General features: G+C 43.1%; 1 pseudogene; it reads right to left on the bottom strand.

The window, feature by feature from the left end:
- Positions 1-16,145: 16,145 nt before the first annotated feature.
- LOC111545785 lies at positions 16,146-16,239 on the bottom strand (annotated as a pseudogene).
- Positions 16,240-19,727: the final 3,488 nt, after the last annotated feature.

The following is a 19,727-nucleotide window of genomic DNA, read 5'->3' on the forward strand; positions in this document are numbered from 1 at the left end:
ACCGTGAAACTGACTCAGGGAGGTCAGGCGATTCAAACTTAGCCAAATGTACAGGTAATAATTAGATGCATTGAAGTTAGTAAGTATGAAGAAAGGGGGAAACTCACTTCCCTGTGCATAAGGAATCTCGGAGGATGCAGCTGTGCTGAAGTCAGACTTGACCTAGAGAAGTGAGATCCGGCGGCCTCAACCCTCCTCAGTTTCTAATAGTCAGCAGTGGCAGCGCGGACGGTACCTGTCAGTTCATTTCAGAAAATATTTATCGAGTGTCTGTGTGGTGCTGGGTGCTGTAGGAGTCAGGGTTCTGGCCTTGGAGGAGATCCCTGTTTTGCTGGGGAGACAAATACAACCAAATATCTAACTGAGGTTGGGTGAGCACCTAACTAGTCTGTGGTAGGGCTCACTTTTGCAGCCCCTAGAGTATGTCTCAGTTTATTGATGAAAGGGTCCTACTGATGAAGTGAATCTATCTTTGGGGAGGAATTTTCCATTTGGGGTGGATGTTTTCTGGTCTGTCTTCCTGCCACAGCATGAAGTCAGGCAGGTCTGTGTTCATGTGCTTACCTGGGATGGCACTTCTGGCTCCTGAAAAATGAGGATGCTGATTCCTTCCTCACCAAGTCCCAGTGGACGAAGCCAGGAAAGCAGCTGAGCAGGGCTTCTGGGGGAGAAAGTCTGAGGCCTTGAAAAGGAGAGCAGTTTCCTCTGGGCCAGGTTGCAGAGTCGAGGTTGCCCATGTGCTGAGTCTTGAGCTCCCATATAGAGGTCCTCATGCCTGCAAATATCTATCAGCACCCCCAATATCTACCAGACTCATCTCATGAGTCTGAGATGCTGAAATTTCCACTCAGTTGGGAAAGGAATGGGAGTTTACCTATAGTGAATGTCTATTCTACTGGGCAATTTGTATCTGTTGTTACCTTTATTTCTTAAAAAATCATGTAATTCAGTTACTAATGTACCCACTTTATAGCTAAAGAACTGGAATTCAGAGGGCATAAATGACTTGTCCAAGGCATCACTGCAGATGTCCGAGTCAGGATGTACATTGAACTTGGTCTGAATCCAGAACTCGGCTCTTGTGCGCCACTCCTCGCTGTTGTCTTTGTTTACTGTAGAACCCTGCCCTGTCAATAATAATAGTAATGGCAACTCTGACCCCAACTTTCATTGATGAATTGGGTAGCAGTTAATCCACCGGGCAGACATGGCTCCCGGTGGAGATGGCGTAATTCTGAAGCCCACTTCCACAAGGCGGGGAAGCAGTGGCCTCATGGTTCAACCAGCCAGCTGGGAAATCTGCAGACCTGAGGGCACAGGCCACAGAACTTTGCCCACCCCCATGTGGACCCATCTGGCCGGCGGTAGGAAGCCCACTGTGAGGTACTGTGGGGGAGTTCAGGGTGGCAGAGGGTTTGCTTTGGAGACCTAAAAGTAGATGGTACCCTAAGAAAATGGGGTGGACTATGGGTATTTCTGTGGCTTCCAGAAGCCACAATGCACAGCTTATGTGCAGTGGCTAGAGGAAGTTCCAGCACATTCCCTTCCCCAGGAGGTCCTCTGCTCCAGAAGTGAAATGGCTCTACGGAGGAATTCGAGTCCCCCTTTACAACCCTTGCTGACAGGATCCATAAGCCCCGACCAACATGTATACAGGAAGGAAAAATCAATGTAGTAAAAGAGAAAGGGGAGAACTTAAAGGAATTTGCCAGTCTTCATATGGCCCATATCAATACCCAGACCATTAGTCATCCGTGTGAAAAGAGCCAGGAAGCCACAGGAAAGGATATGGAAAAGAAGTCATTAAAAAACGTTAAAACTTTTGGCTAGGAATGGTGGCTCGTGCCTGTAACTCCAGCACTTTGTGGGGCTGAGGTAGGTGGATCACTTGAGGCCAGGAGTTTGAGACCAGCCTGGCTAACATGGTGAAACCCTGTCTCTATTAATAATACAAAAGTTAGCTGGGCATGGTGGTGCGTGCTTTAATCCCAGCTACTCAGGTGGCTGAGGCAGGAGAATCACTTGAACCCTGGAGGCGGAGGTTGCAGTGAGCTGAGATTCCATTTCAAAAAAAAAAAAAAGGTTTAGAACTTTTAATAAAACAGAGTAAAGTTTCTAACACTTACATGTGCAAATACACATAACAGACACACAAGCACAAAGCCAAAGCCAATATCTCCATTTGGACATTGAAGAAAGGAAGTCTTAGAGAAGAGGGAAACTGCAGCACAATCTTGCTGAGGGCTGACAGCATGGATGGGGAAGGCATATTTAAAATATCTGAGATTAGGAAAAATATGGAGAAAAAACCCTCAGTCTCCATAGGCCCTCAAAAATGCAGGACTAACAGGGAATGTCACACTGAAAAAGAGTTTTTGAGTGAAAGAGTCTCTTCACTCAGTTTAGTCTTTTTGCAGGTGGCAAAACAGAGAAAGAAAATTCATCAGGTGTCAGCTGGAAAACCTGCTGGGCAGGGTGACCACGTGGGTTCTATGAGTCTGGATTTCTCTGCTTATTGAATCTGTGACTTTAGAGTCGCCTGGCCTCTCAGAACCTTCATCATGTCATCTGTGACGGCACGTGTGGAGTGTCTGCCTGGTTCTTTCACATCTGTTCCCTTTCGGAAACTGGCTGTGAGCACCTCCAGCCAGGATGGGCCAAGATACCCCTGTATGAGAAGAACCCCAAAGTAAAAGACCCTGAGTTAGCAGAGACTGGAGCTGAGGCTCAGAGATGTACTCCTGGCCATGTCCAGCCTCTGCTTGCTGTGTTGAAAGAACGTTATTCTATGCAGACTCTGATGGGACCTAACAAGTCTCAGGGAACCAGGGACAGAGGTCATGCTTCAAGGGAGGGTACTTTTGGGCTGACATCTGGGTTTCCCTGCTACCCCCATAGACTAGAGCCAAATGGCCTCTAGCCCAGCCCAGAGCCCTCTTGGCAGCTTGGCCAACTACCAGCAGCAACAGTACTCTCCCAGCAACTGTTCCCCAAGAGCTGAGCTCTTTCTCCCCGGGACAAAGGTGACACAACCTCCAGAAGCTGTCACTCAGAAGCAGGTATGAGAGATCGAAGAGGAGGCCCGAGGAGAGACTCCAGGCCTTGTTAGAGTCAGCCTTCTAAAAGTTCAGTGAAGTCAAGGGCAGCATAGAGGACCAAAGTCTTTATAAGCTTGTGCTTTGCCGAGAGCACTGGGCCAGAGCATGCCTCCTGTGTGGTTTCTGTGTACCTTGACAGAGTCAGGGATGGCCACGGTTAAGGGTATAGGGCTGGCTAGATACTATTTGAAGTAGGTACACATAAAGCAACATCCTGAGACAAAACAACAGTGTGTGCAAGCATGTTTAGAATGTTAATTCCCTGAGTTCCCCCAGAGTTACAAATCCATCATCTGGCTTCAGTGGAAAAGAAGTCTGATATATTGGCAATTTTTCCCCAACAGCTTATACCAGTGTGTCTTTTCTCTTCCTTCATGGCGTGTTTATAGTCAGAGGCTCACAGTCCAGTTCTTGGTCACTTTCCATCTTGTATTCTTTGCACTTTATTTTTCATGCCAGCAAGGTTTTTCTTTCCCAAATAGACACTTAGTTCCCTGGAGGTATATTCCATGACTGGCAGTAATGTAGTGCTTTGCACTAGAGCATTCTGTATTTTTCAAAGCCTTTTCCTGCCTTCCATGAATTCAGCCATGGCAGGATAAGCATGGCCGTGTCCACGTGACAGACATGGACACTGATGCATGGGAGGAGCAGTCGCTTGATGGGGCACATGCTGCCCTTTGGAACCAGAAATGAGACTTCATGTTATTGGCTGAATGTCTGCTACCCACTGGCCCCGATGAGGACTTCATGTTCATTTCTTAGCACTGTCCCCCATAGAAAAGGCTCAATCAATCCCAGCACTTTGGGAGGCCGAGACGGGAGGATCACGAGGTCAGGAGATCGAGACCATCCTGGCTAACATGGTGAAACCCCGTCTCTACTAAAAATACAAAAAACTAGCCGGGCGAGGTGGCGGCTGCCTGTAGTCCCAGCTACCTGGGAGGCTGAGGCAGGAGAATGGCGTAAACCCGGGAGGCGGAGCTTGCAGTGAGCTGAGATCCGGCCACTGCACTCCAGCCTGGGCGACAGAGCAAGACTTTGTCTCAAAAAAAAAAAAAAAAAAAAAAAAAGAATCACTTGATTATTTAGCTTTTAAAGTATTTCTCTATGTTTAATTGTTTGAAACCTCAGTGTGGCCAATTAATAATGACTGCAAATGTGTGACCCCTTCTTCCATCAAGAAATGGGGTGTAATTCCTATCCTCTTGAATCTGGGCTAGATTCAGTGGTTTGCCATAACCAGTAGAACATGGTGGAATTGACACTGCAGATCATCTGAGATGAAGTCAGAAAAGATCATAGAGTTTCCATTTTGCTAGTTGGAATACTTGCTCTTGGAGCATTGAGCCATCATGTAAGAAGAGTGATTACTTTGAGGTTGCCATGCCAGAGAGGCCAAGATCAGTGTTTCACTCAGGGTAGCAGTCCTAGCTAAGCCTAATTTCTGAGCCATCCCTGCCAAGGTGCTAGGTATGTGAGTGAAGCCACATTGGGACCCCTGGATCAGACCATCCACCAGTAAGTGGCCATCTCATGTACTGTGGCCATACCATAGTACATGAGACAGAAAACTCACCCAGATGAACTCAACATGAATTCCTGTTTTGGGGTAGTTTGTTTCACAACAGTAGATGACCCAGAAAATTCTTCTGTCTTCCCCTGAGCCCACTGAGAACAGCGTATCAATGGCTGAATAGAAACTGGGCTTACAAAGGCTCACTGCTTAATTCCATATGTTAGATTCCTGCAGTATTATTTTAGCTTTCCTCACCTTTTGGTGGAGGAAATTGTGTGGACATACTGAATTCTCCCAGAGAATTAGGTTCTGTTTAGAAACATGCTTACAATTATGAGTTATGCAATTGGCTCTGAGAGTGTCCACATAAAATTACGCATTTTTGAGCGCATCCATGTTTTCAACTCTGGGTTTAGTCATACATACCATTCAGGTTCCAACTTGGGTGCTTTCTCTGCCATGAAAGCTTTTATTTATTTTTTGCTCTTACTCTGAAGAGAGCTCTCTCTTCTATGCTCTCAGGCCAATATGTCTACATATCTACATTTTTATGACTCTGTTTATATTTTGCCTTTTCCTTGATTCTTTTTTTTTTTCTTTTTCTGAGATGGAGTCTCACTCTGTTACCCAGGCTGGAGTGTGTAGTGGTGCAATCTAGGCTCACTGCAATCTCTGCTTCCTGGGTTCAAGTGATTCTCCCACCTCAGCCTCCTGAATAACTGGGATTACAGGTGCTCACCACTACGCCCAGCTGATTTTTTGCATTTTTAGTAGGGAAGGGTTTTCACCATGTTGGCCCCAGGCTGGTCTTGAACTCCTGATCTAGTGATTCACCTGCCTCGGCCTCCCAAAGTGCTGGGATTACAGGTGTGAGCCACTGCACTCAGCCCCGTGACTCTTTTCAAACCTAAGTATCTCTTGTAATGCTCAAGGTCCTTAAGTCAGTTGACTTTTGCTTTTTGATCTTACTTTCTTACGACCCTTACTTATCTCTTATTGTGTAAGAGATACTGCTATGTGTGCATATGCCTTTTTCCTCCTAGCACATGGAAAGACCTGATGCTCTGTCCTTAGAACTATGAGATTGATGCCTTGTCAAAGGGATAGGAGAAGTGATGCACGTCTCTTTCAGGTCAGCACTTGGAAGCCCTCCACTATTCCTCGGCCTGCCACTGCAGCTTTGGAAGCTAATGTGTCCCAGATAGCATAAGCTACATGACAGAGGAGGGTGGTCTGATTCACATGAAGTTTGGTATGAGTGAGGAATAAGCCTTTATTTTGTTAATGCACTGAGAGTTTGGGGATTTATTTGTAACTACAGAATGGCTTACTGTGTTCTGACTAATAAAATATACAACCACAATCGTAATAGTTACAGCTCACATTTGCTGAGTGTCTCTTATGAGTCAAGTGTTCTGTTAAGTGTTTTATATATTTAATATCTTAAAATACTTTCAACAACTGTGTCTACCAAACAGTATTAGTCAAATTCTCATTTCATAGTTGGAGAAATTTATACTTGGGATGATTACAATAATTATTAGTAATTGACTGAGCTAGGACTTGAACCCACGTCTGTCTGATGACACAGTGATTTTTCTATTCTGCTCTATAGACTCTATTCCTATGTCTGTAAATTCCAGGTGGTTTTGAACTGGGCCTTGTTCAGAGCAGGAGCTCTAGATGAATGTTTTTGATTTTTGTTTGATTCAAATTAAAATAAGCATAAGATCTATTTTTAAGGAACTTACTATAAAATTGTTTCATTTAAATCTTCCATTTCTATCATTTCTGGGTTATCTTCTGAATACTGAAATCAGTTTCTTTAGATGTTAAGAGGGCTCAAAACCGCAAAGTTCACCTTTCCCTCCTCCTCAGCCGTACTGTGATGCAGCCATGAGATAGTGGAGGAGTTTATCCCTTGAATTCTGAGCCCCAGAACCACAGATTAAGCAAAACACAACTGTGGGGTACTGTGGTCTGAATGTCTATGCCCCTCTAGATTTATATGTTGAAATACTATTACCTAAGACGATGCTATTAGGAGATGGGGCCTTTAGAGGTGATCAGGGTGTGGGGGCAGAGCCCTCATGAATAGAATTAGTGCCCTTATAAAATAGGCCCCATAGAAACCCCTCACCCTGTCCATCACATGAGCACACAGCAAGAGGGAACCATCTAAGAGGAAGCAGGTCTTCACCAGACACTGAATCTATGGCACATTGATCTTGGGCTTCCAGCCTCCAGAATGGTAAGAAATAAATGTCTGTTGTTTATGAGCCACCCTGTGGCATCCGTTGTATCGCCTGAACACACTAAAATTGTGGTGTTTAGGGTTTTCATCCAAACTTAAACCTAGTCTTTTTTCCTGCTTGTGCCACAGATTGCCTGGCAGCCTCCCTGTTCAGGAATGGTTTTGGATTCCAAGGCAATAGCATGGCAGTTGTTTTCCAGATGATACAAGTTGCATTCAGATTTCTTCCCCACCAAGGGGCATTCGTCTTGAGACCACCCCACTGATGGAACTTTGGGAGGGGTTTGCCTGAATCCCGCTGGCAGCCAGAGCCACATGTGTTGCAGCAAGGTCTGTGGTGTATAGTTTATGGTAGCAATTACGGAGCCAGATTCTTAAGTAGTCATGATACCTTCAGTTATGGGCAGAGTTGGGGAGGTCAACATAATAAGTGTTTGCATTTTCAGGGCCCTGGGAATCCATAAAGATCACTGGAGTATATTATTTCACTCCTACTCTGCCTTCTTGGCCTTCTTCTCTGATTTAAAACATTCTCAGGGTATAAAATTAAACACACAGCATCAGCGAAACTAGCACAACAGAATAAAAGGGGGGGAACCCTTGAAGATATAATGTCATTGTGAAAGGCAGGGCCTGCCACTCTTGCTCTTGAACAAAAGTTGCAGTTCTAGTTGTAGATTTCTGAAAATATATAAATGTTGAAATGTTGAAATACCATCAAGCATACAGAAAATTTGCAAATACAATAAAAATAACTTACTTTCATGGAACCTTTTAAGACAAGTTGCTGACTTAATGCCCCATCACCCCAAATTCTTTAGTTGTATTTCCTATATACAAAGATGTTGTTCTAAACGACAAAACAACCATCAAAACAGGAAGGGGACATGGGTACCTGATTACCGTTTAATCCTCAAACCCCATTCACATTTCTGCAGTTGCCCAGTTATGTCTTTCAGCCACGAGGATCCAATCCAGAATCATGCATTGCATTTATACATGTCTCCTTCTATCTACAAGGGTTCCTCTATCTTTCTTGGACTTGGATGACCTTCACTCTTTTGAAGACAGTTCAGGTATCTTGCTAATGTCCTCCATTTTATTTATCTTTTTAATTTCAATAGCTTTTCTGGGGTGTACAGGTGGTTTTTGGTTACATAGGTAAGTTCTTCCTCAGTGGTGATTTCTGAGATCTTGGTGCATCCATCACCTTAGCAGTGTACATTGTACCCAATATGTAGTCTTTTATCCCTCACCCCCCATGCACGCTTCCCTCAAATCTCCAAAGTCCATTATGTCATACCCAAATTTTGGCATCCTCATGGCTTAGCTTTCACTTATAAGTGAGAACACATGATATTTGATTTTCCAATCCTGAGTTACTTCACTTGGAGTAATAGCCTTCCAGCTCCTTTCAAATTGCTGTAAAGGCCTTTATTTTGTGTTTTATGGTGAGTAGTATTCCATGGTGTATATATACTACATTTTCTTTATACACTCATTGGTTGATGGGCATTTAGGTTGGTTCCGTATTTTTGCTATTGTGAATTGTGCTGCTATAAGCATGCATGTGCAAGTGTCTCTTTCATATAATGACTTTTTTTCTTTTGTGTAGATATCCAGTAGTGGGATTGCTGGATCGAATAGTAGTTCTACTTTTAGCTCCTTACAGAGTCTCCATGCTGTTTTCCATAGCAGTTATACTAGTTTAGATTCCCACTACCAGTGTAAAAGTGTTGCCTTTTCACCACATCCACACCAACATCTATTACTTTTTGACTTTTTAATTATGGAGAATAACCTTTATTTTGGGTTTGTGTAATGTTTTCTCAAGATGAGATTCAGAAGTGTGCTGGAAATGAAACTGCCATCTTCTTATTGCATCTTTTTTTTAAATTTAAATTTTATTTTTTATTATACTTTAAGTTCTGGGATACATGTGCAGTGCATGTAGGTTTATTACATACGTATATACGTGCCACAGTGGTTTGCTGCACCCATCAATCCATCTTCTACATGAGGTATTTCTCCTAGTGTTATCCCTCCCCTAGCCCGTGGGGTTGGGATCCGCTGAGCTAGACCACTTGGCTCCCTGGCTTCAGGCCCCTTTCCAAGGGAGTGAACGGTTCTGTGTTGCTGGCGTTCCAGGTGCCAGTGGGGTATGAAAAAATACTCCTGCAGCTAGGTGGGTGTCTGCCCAAATGGCCGCCCAGTTTTGTGCTTGAAACCCAGCGCCCTGGTGGCATAGGCACCCGAGGTAATCTGCTGGTCTGCGGGTTTTGACCATGGGAAAAGCCTCCTATCTGGGCTAGATAGCACCGTCCCTCACGGCACAATCCCTCATGGCTTCCCTTGGCTAGGGGAGGGAGTTCTCCAAACCCTTGCACATCCTGGGTGAGGCAGTGCCCCCATCCTGCTTCAGCTGATTCTCTGTGGGCTGTATCCACTGTCTAACGTGTCCCAATGAGATGAGCCGGGTACCTCTGTTGGGAACACAGAAATCACCCACCTTCTGCGTTGATCTCACTGGGAGCTGCAGACCGGAGCTGTTGCTATTCATTCATCTTGCCAGCCACCTCCTTATTGCATCTTATCATGTGGGGGGTTTTGATGGTTCTCATCTTTGATAATCATTTTATTAAGATGATGCCTTCTAGGCATCTTCACTTTAAAGTTACCCTTTTCCCATTTGTAATTAATAAATATCTAATGAGTTACTTAAATAATCTGTAAATATCCTGTTTCTTATTGAGCATTTTGTTTATTTATTTTGATGCTCCCACTGGCCAAAACTACGACCAGTTGAACATCAAAATAAATGATGAAAGTCACAAGTTATAAGTCATTGAGTAAAATAGAAAAGGCAATCCCATGTTGGTAGAAGGTGGCTTGTGTGTTCTTGTGCTATGCCACCGTCCTTTTAGTAGCTCCTTGGTTTATTCTTTGGTTGATGATACAACCAGATATTCCAGATTTGTCTTGTATTTTTTTTTTCACCTTAGCCCTTAGCCATTTCTCCATGGAACGATGGTGTTTTTATTTTTATTTTTATTTTTTTGTGTGTGCAAAATAGTATACAGAAGTCAAGGAAGGGCTACTAGACACGTTCACTGCTTTGGGGTTGACACTGACTCCCAGACCTCCCAGTGAATGAAGCTAGGGACACACACACACACACGCACGCACACACGCACATGCACACGCACCCACTGCATCTATATTAATGTCTGTATCTACAAATACTAAAAATGGAGAGTTCACAGTGATGTCTCTAATTTCAAATCAGTACCACAGGGTTTATTTTATTTTTTTCTCCTTTCCATGTTGTAACTCTCTTCTTTTTCCAGTGAGGAACTTGGTTTCTATTATCCTTGATATATTTGCTTACATGTTCATTCATCCTGTGTATAACAAATCTCCCATCAATGCTGCTGTCTCCTCCCCCAACCCAGTAAATGCCTATTTTTCACTGTTTAGGCTCCAGTATCTCGTCCTGGTTCACACCCTTCGCTGATGCCTCTTCAGCCTACTCAGATTTAACACCTTACATTTGATTGTCCCAACACAGACCATGCGGGCCAGCCCTTAGCATAGACTTCCTCTTCATTCTTCTTGGGCTCTGAGACCCACACTGGCTCACCTCCATGTGGGACTTTCATTTTTCTTAAACAGTTTATACCCAGAAGCCTCATACTGGGCTGATCCCTTCACCTTGCTTGGTACTACTTTAGGACTGCAGTGTTTGAGAAGGTGAAGGAAAATAGACCTGCAATCCCGAGACTGAGATAATACAAGTTTACTTGGGTCTGTTGACTTTTTCTGCTCTTCCTGTCTGGAGCAGGTGGTGATGAGGAAGTTGAGGACTGCACCTAATCATCACAGGAATGCTCTGGGGCACTAGTGTTGCTGGGCCCAGGCAGAGTGCGCATGAGGCCCCCTTCAGATGGCCCTGGACCTCTTTCCTCATTTGGTCTTCTCCATTAGAGGGAAGAGGATCCCAGTGACATTTTTGGGGGCTAGAATGTAGCACCTGTTGTCTAAATCAGTGTGCGCCTCCACTCAATGAGTCGGTATTATCCTTACAGTTTTTCAGATAAAAAGTTAGAAAACTTACACGGCTACTCATGTCCACCAAGGGGCAGAAGCAGGATTTGGAGTTGGGGCTGTCTGCCTCCAACTCTGTTTACTTCCTTTTCTCTTGTAATGGAGGCATACCAGAGTTGCTTAATCAATGTTAATATTAATGTCTGAAGAAAACATAAAATAAGAACTCTGGGGCTCTGGTGAGTTGAGACTTAAGCCCTGTGGCCAGGGAATATTCTCTTTTTCTTTCTGAGATGTTACGGTAGGCATTGGGTTCAAGAAAAGCTGAGAAGTATTTTCTTGGACATCTTCATGAGATCATGATCTTACAAAGAATAAGAAAATAATATGTATTGGGCATTTACTAGGTGTCTGACTCCATTCTAAAACTTTATACCTATCAATTTATTTAAGGGTCACTATGAGGTGAAGTGTACTATTTTTTTCTATTTATAGATAAGAACTTAAGGCACAGAGAATTTAGGTAGCACCCAAGGTTATTATATTAGTCCATTCTCATGCTGCTAAAAAAGACATACACAAGATGGGGTAATTTACAAAGGAAAGAGGTTTAAAAGACTCACAGTTCCACATGGCTGGGGAGGCCTCACAATCATGGCAGAAAATGAAGGAAGAGCAAAAAGACATCTTACATGGCAGCAGGCAAGCAAGCTTGTGCAAGGGAGCTCCCATTCATAAAACCATCAGATCTCATGAGACTTACTCACTACCACAAGAACAGTATGAGAGAAACTGCCCCCAGGATTCAATTATTTCCATCGGGCCCTGCTCTTGACATGCCGGGATTATTACAATTCAAGGTGAGAGTTGGGTGGGGACACAGCCAAACCATATCAGTTACAGAACTGGAGAGAAGAAGAACCAGCTTTTGAGTGCAGACTGATTGGTACTTGGGTTCAGTTCTTCACTGAGCAATAGGTTCTACTCATTCAGACTTCTCAACTACTGGGTTCTAGAATTTAGCTGAATGTGCTTTTTCGTGAAAAGACACATCACAATAAACCCAAAGGATATAAAAGCACTTTGCAAGATGGAAAAAGTATCCAATGTTATGTTCACATTATTACTAATTGAGTTTTTGTTAAATGTTTCCTTTAAGGTGTTTTTGAGACAGGCATTAAAGTATTAATTCAGAAATTGTTAAGTCAGAATGAGTGGGTCTGGGTTTACTGAATGCCACGTGCCAGGCATAATAATCAAAACCATGCCTTTAAAGAACTAGCCACCCAGTGAACCACCCAAGTGAACCAATATTACAATACCCTGTAGTAATTACTACGGCAGATGTAAGCAGAGGATGCGGCAGGAGTAAAAAGGAAGGGTATAGAAAAGATTCTCAAAAGGGAGAATCTAGGTTCAGAGTCTTGGCAGGATGTCAGTTTCACGCTTCATGGTTCAAGTGAGTGAACTTCCTTAAAGGGACTTTTTATGGGGGCATGGTTGAGATTAAAGAAGCCACAAAGAAATGTTGAGGCACCCAGAGTCTAGCAATCGTGGGACACTCTTAACACTTTGAGGCTGAAAGGTCAAGGAAAGGAAATGGTTTTACCAGAGCCCAGTAAGAACTCGAGCTACAAAGGAGGGGGTGGCAGCTAGGAGCATGGCCTCAGCGAGATGCAGCTTTCACCAGATACAAGGGAGCAGGCAAAAAAAGTACTCCAACCACTTTTTAATTCCATCTTCTCAACTCCTGTGGCTGTTTCCCAGAAATAAAACCCAAATGAAAGTCAGCTGTCAAAAGGATCTAAGTAGGGCACTCTCTAGGGCTCAGCCATCCTGGCACAGAGCCTCAACGGTCAGAAAGTGGACCTGGGGTGAGAGCAAATGGAGAATAACCTGCATATCATAGAAGGCTTCCTAAAAAAGGTGGTTCCTTAATTAATGCTGAAGTATAGAGAAGAGTTTTCTAGGTAAACATGGAAGGGGAAGAAGACATGCCAGGCAGAGAATCTGTCCTGTTTAAAGGCATGATCCTGTCGGGAAACTATGATGTCTTCATGATGAATGGGGTGGGAAGGGCAAGAAAGATGCAGTGGTAGAATTACATTTTGCCCCAACCATATCTTCTTATCACCACTCTTCTTTCTTTGTGTTTAAAACATAAAATCGTATTTGTTGGAGACAAAAAAAAATCACATCATGATTTTTTTTTTCTTTAGCCCATTATTTTTCTTTTTATGTTTTAAAAAATTATACTTTTAAGTTCTGGGGTACATGTGCAAAACGTGCACATTTGTTACGTAGGTATACACATGCTATGGTGGTTTACTGCACCCGTCAACCTGTCACCTACATTAGGAATTTCTCTTAATGCTATCCCTCCCCTAGCCCCCGATGGGCTGACAGGCCCCAGTGTGTGATGTTCCCCTCTCTGTGTTCATGTGTTCTCCTTGTTCAACTCCCACTTATGAGTGAGAACATGTGGTATTTGGTTTTCTGTTCTTGTGATAGTTTGCTGAGAATGATGGTTTCCAGCTTCATGTTTCTGCAAGGACATGAACTCATCCTTTCTTATGGATGCATAGTATTCCATGTGCCATATTTTCTTTAGCCAGTCTATCATTGATAGACTTTTGGGTTGGTTCCAAGTCTTTGCTATTGTGAATAGTACTGCAATAAACGTATGTGTGCCTGTGTCTTTATAGTATAATTATTTATAATCCTTTGGGTATATACCCAGTAATGTGATTGCTGAGTCAAATGGTATTTCTAGTTCTAGATCCTTGAGGAATCGCCACATTGTCTTCTACAATGATTGAACTAATTTACACCCCCACCAACAGTGTAATATTCCTATTTCTCCACATCCTCTCCAGCATCTGTTGTTTTCGGACTTTTTAATGATCGCCATTCTAACTGGCCTTAGATGGTATCTCATTGTAGTTTTGATTTGCATTTCTCTAATGACCAGTGATGATGAACATTTTTTTATGTATTTGTTGACTGCATAAATGTCTTTTTTTGAGAAGTATCTGTTGATATCCTTTGCCCACTTTTTGATGGGATTTGTTTTTTCTTGTAAGTTTATGTTATTTGTCGATTCTGGATATTAGCCCTTTGTGAGATGGATAGATTGCAAAAATGTTCTCCAGTTCTGTAGGTTGCTTGTTCACCCTGATGGTAATTTCTTTGCCTGTGCAGAAACTTTTTAGTTTAATCAGATCCCATTTGTCAATTTTGGCTTTTGTTGCCATTGCTTTTGGTGTTTTAGACATGAAGTCCTTGCTGATGCCTGTGTCCTGAATGGTATTGCCTAGGTTTTCTTCTAGGGTTTTTATGATTTTAGGTCTGGCATTTAAGTCTTTAATCCATCTTGAGTTGATTTTTGTATGAGGTGTAAGGAAGGGATCCAGTTCCAGTTTTTTGCATATGGCTAGCCAGGTTTCCCAGCACCATTTATTAGTTAGGGAATCTTTTCCCCATTGCTTATTTTGTCAGGTTTGTCAAAGAGCAGATGGTTGTAGATGTGTAGCATTATTTCTGAGGGCTCTGTTCTGTTCCATTGGTCTATATCTCTGTTTTGGTACCAGTACCATGCTGTTTTGGTTACTGTAGCCTTGTGGTATAGTTTGAAGTCAGGTAGCATGATGTCTCCAGCTTTGTTCTTTTTGGTTAGGATTGGCTTGGCTGTGAAGGCTCTTTTTTGGTTCCATATGAAGTTTAAAGTAGTTTCTTATAATTCTGTGAAGAAAGTCAATGGTAGTTTGGTGAGGATAGCATTAAATCTATAAATTACTTTGGGCAGTATGGCCCAATTTTCATGATATTGATTCTTCCTATCCATCAACTTGGAATGTTTTTTTCCATTTGTTTGTGTCCTCTCTTATTTCCTTGAGAAGTGGGTTTGTAGTTCTCTTTAAAGAGGTCCTTCACATCCCTTTTAAGTTGAATTCCTAGGTATTTTATTCTGTTTGTAACAATTGTGAATGGGAGTTCACTCATGATTTAGCTCTCTGTGTGCCTATTGTTGGTGTATAGGAATGCTTGTGATTTTTGCACATTGATTTTTTTATCCTGAGACTTTGCTGAAGTTGGCTTAACAGCTTAGGGAGATTTTGGGCTGAGAGGATGGGGTTTTCTAAATATACAATCATGTCATCTGCAAGCAGAGACAATTTGACTTCCTCTTTTGCTATTTGAATACCCTTTATTTCTTTCTCTTGCCTGATTGCCCGGGCCAGAACTTCCAATACCATGTTGAATAGGAGTGGTGAAAGAGGGTATCCTTGTCTTGTGCTGATTTCCAAAGAGAATGCTTCCAGTTTTTGCCCATTCAGTATGAGAATGGCTGTGGGTTTGTCATAAATAGCTCTTATTATTTTGAGATACTTGCCATTGATACCTAGTTTATTGAGAGTTTTTAGCATGAAGGGATGTTGAATTTTGTTGAAGGCTTTTTCTGCATCTGTTAAGATAATCATGTGGCTTTTGTCATTGGTTCTGTTTATGTGATGGATTATGTTTATTGATTTGCATATGTTGAACCAGCCTTGCATCCCAGGTGTGAAGCTGGCTTGATTGTGGTGGATAAGCTTTTTGATGTGCTGGTGGATTCGGTTTGCTAGTATTTTATTGAAGATTTTTGCATCGATGTTTATCAGGGATAAAAATTGGCCTAACATTTTCCTTTTTTGTTATGTCTCTGCCAGGCTTTGGTATCAGGATGATGCTGGCCTCATAAAATGAGTTAGGAAGAATTCCCTCTTTTTCAGTTGTTTGGAATACTTTCAGAAGGAATGGTACCAGCTCCTCTTTGTACCTCTGGTAGAATTCGGCTGTGAATCTGTCTGGTCCTGGACTTTTTCTGGTCAGTAGGCTATTAATTACTGCTCCAATTTTAGAACTTGTTATTGGTCTATTCAGGGATTCAACTTCTTTCTGGTTTAAACTTGGGTTAGTGTATGTGTCCAGGAATTTATCCACTTCTAGGTTTTCTAATTTGTGTAGATGTGTTTATAGTATTCTCTGATGGTAGTATGTATTTCTATGGGATTGGTGGTGATATCCCCCTCATCATTTTTTATTGCATCTATTTGAGTCTTCTCTCTTCTTTATTAGTCTGGTTAGTGGTCTATCTATTTTGTTGATCTTTTCAAAAACCAGGTCCTGGATTCATTGATTTTTTTTTTTTTCCAAGGGTTTCTCATGTCTTTATCTCCTTCAGTTCTCCTCTGATCTTAGTTATTTCTTGTCTCGGTGTTCTACATGTTCAGAGAACTTCCCTGGTGATGAACTATAGAAATGATCCCTGAAAGTACAGCCTTACATCATTACTATGATAGAAGGGATCTCAAAAGGATCAGCCCCTGCATCAGTCTGGCAAGTTTCTGAGCCATGCAGCATAGGTGGCATCTGGGTTCCACCTAGAGTTAAACATCCTGCTGAGTTCTTTGTTTTACATCGAAATTTATATTCATCTTTCATAACTCACTGTTTTAGTCTCCTTGGGCTGCTGTAACAAAATACCATAGACTTAGAACCAACAGAAATTCATTTCCCACAGTGCTGGTGGCTAGAAGTCTGAGACGAAGGCGCCCATAGACTCCGTGTCTGGTGAGGGCTTGCTCTTGACTTGGTAGAGGGCACCTTCTTGCTGTGTCCTCACAGGGTGGAAGGGACAAGGCAGCTCTCTAGGTCCTCGTTTATAAGGGCACTAATCCCATTCATGACGGATTTGCCTTCATGACCTTATCATCTCCCAAAGGCCCTACCTCTTAACACCATCACCTTTGGGAATTAGGATTTCAACCTATGAAGTTTAGAAAAACACATTTGGACGATAGCACCCATCATCATCTTCTACCAAGGCTTTTAATTTTATTTTTTAAGAGACAGGGTTTTACTCTGTCGCCCAGGCTGGAGTGCAGTGGTGTGATCATAGCTCACTGCAGCTTTGAACTCCTGTGCTCAAGCGACCCTCTTGCCTCAGCCTCCTGAGTAGCCAGAAGTACAGGCGTGAACCACCATGCACAGCTAAATTTTGTAGTTTTTACAGAGATAGGGTATCATTATGTTGCCCAGGGTTGCATCAAAGTGATCCTCCCAGCTTGGCCTCCCAAAGCCTGGAATTCTGGGCATAAGCCACAACACTCAGCCTCCTACCCAGACTCTTTTTTTTTTGAGGCGGGGTCTCGCTCTGTCGCCCAGGCTGGAGTGCAGTGGCCGGATCTCAGCTCACCGCAAGCTCCACCTCCCGCTACCCAGGCTCTTAACCTTACAGTAGTTTTAATACAGTGTTGTGGAAGGCCAAGGTCTAGACTGTTCTGAAGGGTTATTTTCAGCTTCAAGTTCTTTGGCCTTCGCACCACGTCTGTCCTAATGCCTTAGAATTCCTTCCCCTTGCTAATACCAAGCCTAGCCCTCTCATTCTGCTTTTATGTCGAGAACCAGTGTAGGCCATAACTAGGGCAGTCTGCACAGGGCCTGGAAAAGTAACAACAGCGTCCTGGCCATTTCCTTTCTTTTCACTCTATACATTCCTTATTCATGTGAAACTTACAGTGCTGATTATCTTCCTTGAGTGTTTTCTTCTACTTGCCTTCTTAGAATTCCTAGTGACTTGACGTATCAATCATTTACCCATCACCCTAATGCTTTATGAAAAGATACCTTCAGTGTTCTCCTTATACAGACAAGAACAGTGAGACATAGACACCTGATGTCACGCTCCTAGAAAGTGTAGAGTGAATGTTAAGGTCAGTCTGACACAGAACACACACTCTTCACACTCTTTTCTCTTTCTTTCTTTCTTTCTTTTTTTTTTTTTTTGAGATGGAGTCTCACTCTCTCAGGCTGGAGTGCAATGGCACAATCTCGGCTCACTGCAACCTCCGCCTCCCGGGTTCAAGCGATTCTCCTGCCTCAGCCTCCCCAGTAGCTGGGATTACAGGCGCATGCCACCATGCCTGGCTAATTTTGTATTTTTAGTAGAGATGGTGTTTCACCATGTTGGCCAGGCTGGTCTCAATCTCCTGACCTTAAGTGGTCTGCCTGCCTCGGCCTCCCGAAGTGCTGGTGAGCCACTGTACCCGGCCACTCTTCGCGCTATTCACTCAATGCTGGACTTCATCTTTAACAGACTTCACAAACAGACTTGCTTTTCTGACTTCTGTGATTTCCCTCCCACGTAGGACTGTGCTTTTTGCTTCAGTATTCTTTCTGAATCACCAAGTACTCCTTCTTGTTTGAGATATCTTTATTTTCTTTTTAATTATGTTAGAGACAGGGTCTTGCTATGTTGCCCAGGGTGGAGTGCCGTGGTGATTCACAGGTGAGATCATTGCCTACTACAGTCTTTAACTTCTGACCTTAAGTGATCCTCTGTCTCAGCCCCCCAGTCGCTGGGACTGTGCCACCACACTTGGCTGTTTTCTTTAATATTATGTCTTGCTGTTTCTGCTTCCTCAATCTCAGATTCAATCTGAAGTCTCCTCTTACTGCTCTTACTGTTTCCACCTCTGATCCCATTATACCCATTATAAGCCTTCCACAGCCCTGAGTCCAGCTGTTACCAGACACATGATTTTCTTATCAATGTTGTGCCGTACTGAGCACGTTCAGTTGAATCAGCTGTTAAAGCCTCCCAAACTGGAAGTCTTACCCCTAAATCCAGCTGCAGCACCAGAAGTAAGGTGGTCTGAGACCTTGGTACCAAGTCCATGTTACTGTGCCTCTTCTTTACATTCTACTTCAACTGATTTGGATCTCTTGCCCCTGTATATCCCAATGGATTGGATGGCCAACGTCCTGGTTTGCCTGGGACACTTAGGGTTTATGCTCACCGTTCTGGTGTAATAATTAGTGGTTCCCTCTTGGACTCTCAAAAGTGTCCTAGCTTGAAGGTTAGATCATGTGATCCTTGTACCTCTTGGCCCCTCTGAATGAAAAAGCGTGTTCGCTGTGATGAACGGGACAGGGCCTGACGTTTCATAGAATTACAAATTGAACGTGAGATAATATATGTGGGCAACACATGATGGGCCTGACTTTCTTAAAATAGAAAGGAAGCAACAGCTTGCACCTCTCTTTTTCAAAGCAGCTCCAGGTAATGTGATCAAATACTCAGCCAACTGTTAATGACATAGCCTGGAACTTGGTTGTGGGTAGATCTTTTTAGAGTAGTAGACCAACCAGACCCATCTGGTGATGAAAAAGCCTTCCCTTGATCACCTGTCAGAGGCAGAGTGATACACATAGATGTGCCTCTGTGAAGCCACTCCCTTTTCACTCTGAGCATGTGCAAAGCTTACCTGGGATGCCAGTGGTGCTGCTGTGCTGGACCTGGACTCTGAAGGGCTCCAGGATGTGGCTGGGAAGAAATGACTCCATTATCTCAGCAGAGCAGAGAGCTTGTGTTCCATTTGGCCTGGCACTGCTGTTTGGTTGTAGGGTGGCAATCCTAGTTCTCCCTGTCCTGCTTAAGGGCTTATCTTATGGCTTGCCCATCTGTCTAGGACAAAGTCCCAGGGAACAGGGCCAGGAAACAGAACAAGGAAGGTCCTACTGGGTGAAATGCCATAGAAATGCATTTCAGAGAGGGTCCTCCTGCACTGGGTTACTGACTTTTCTGTCAGCGGCTACTAAAAAATGAATTCTTCAAAGTGCTTTTCACTGGCTCTTATAGGTGAATTGACTGGAAGGAACAATGAACAAAAACTGTGAGCTGTACATCATTAAGTCTCTGAGGGAGAAGAAAAATACAGCAGCCCTCTCTCTAAGTTGATTTTTTGTTTGTTTGTTTGTTTTTGAGACA

The sequence above is a fragment of the Piliocolobus tephrosceles genome, chromosome 7 (genome assembly GCF_002776525.5).
Source record: "Piliocolobus tephrosceles isolate RC106 chromosome 7, ASM277652v3, whole genome shotgun sequence".
Lineage (NCBI taxonomy): Eukaryota > Metazoa > Chordata > Mammalia > Primates > Cercopithecidae > Piliocolobus > Piliocolobus tephrosceles.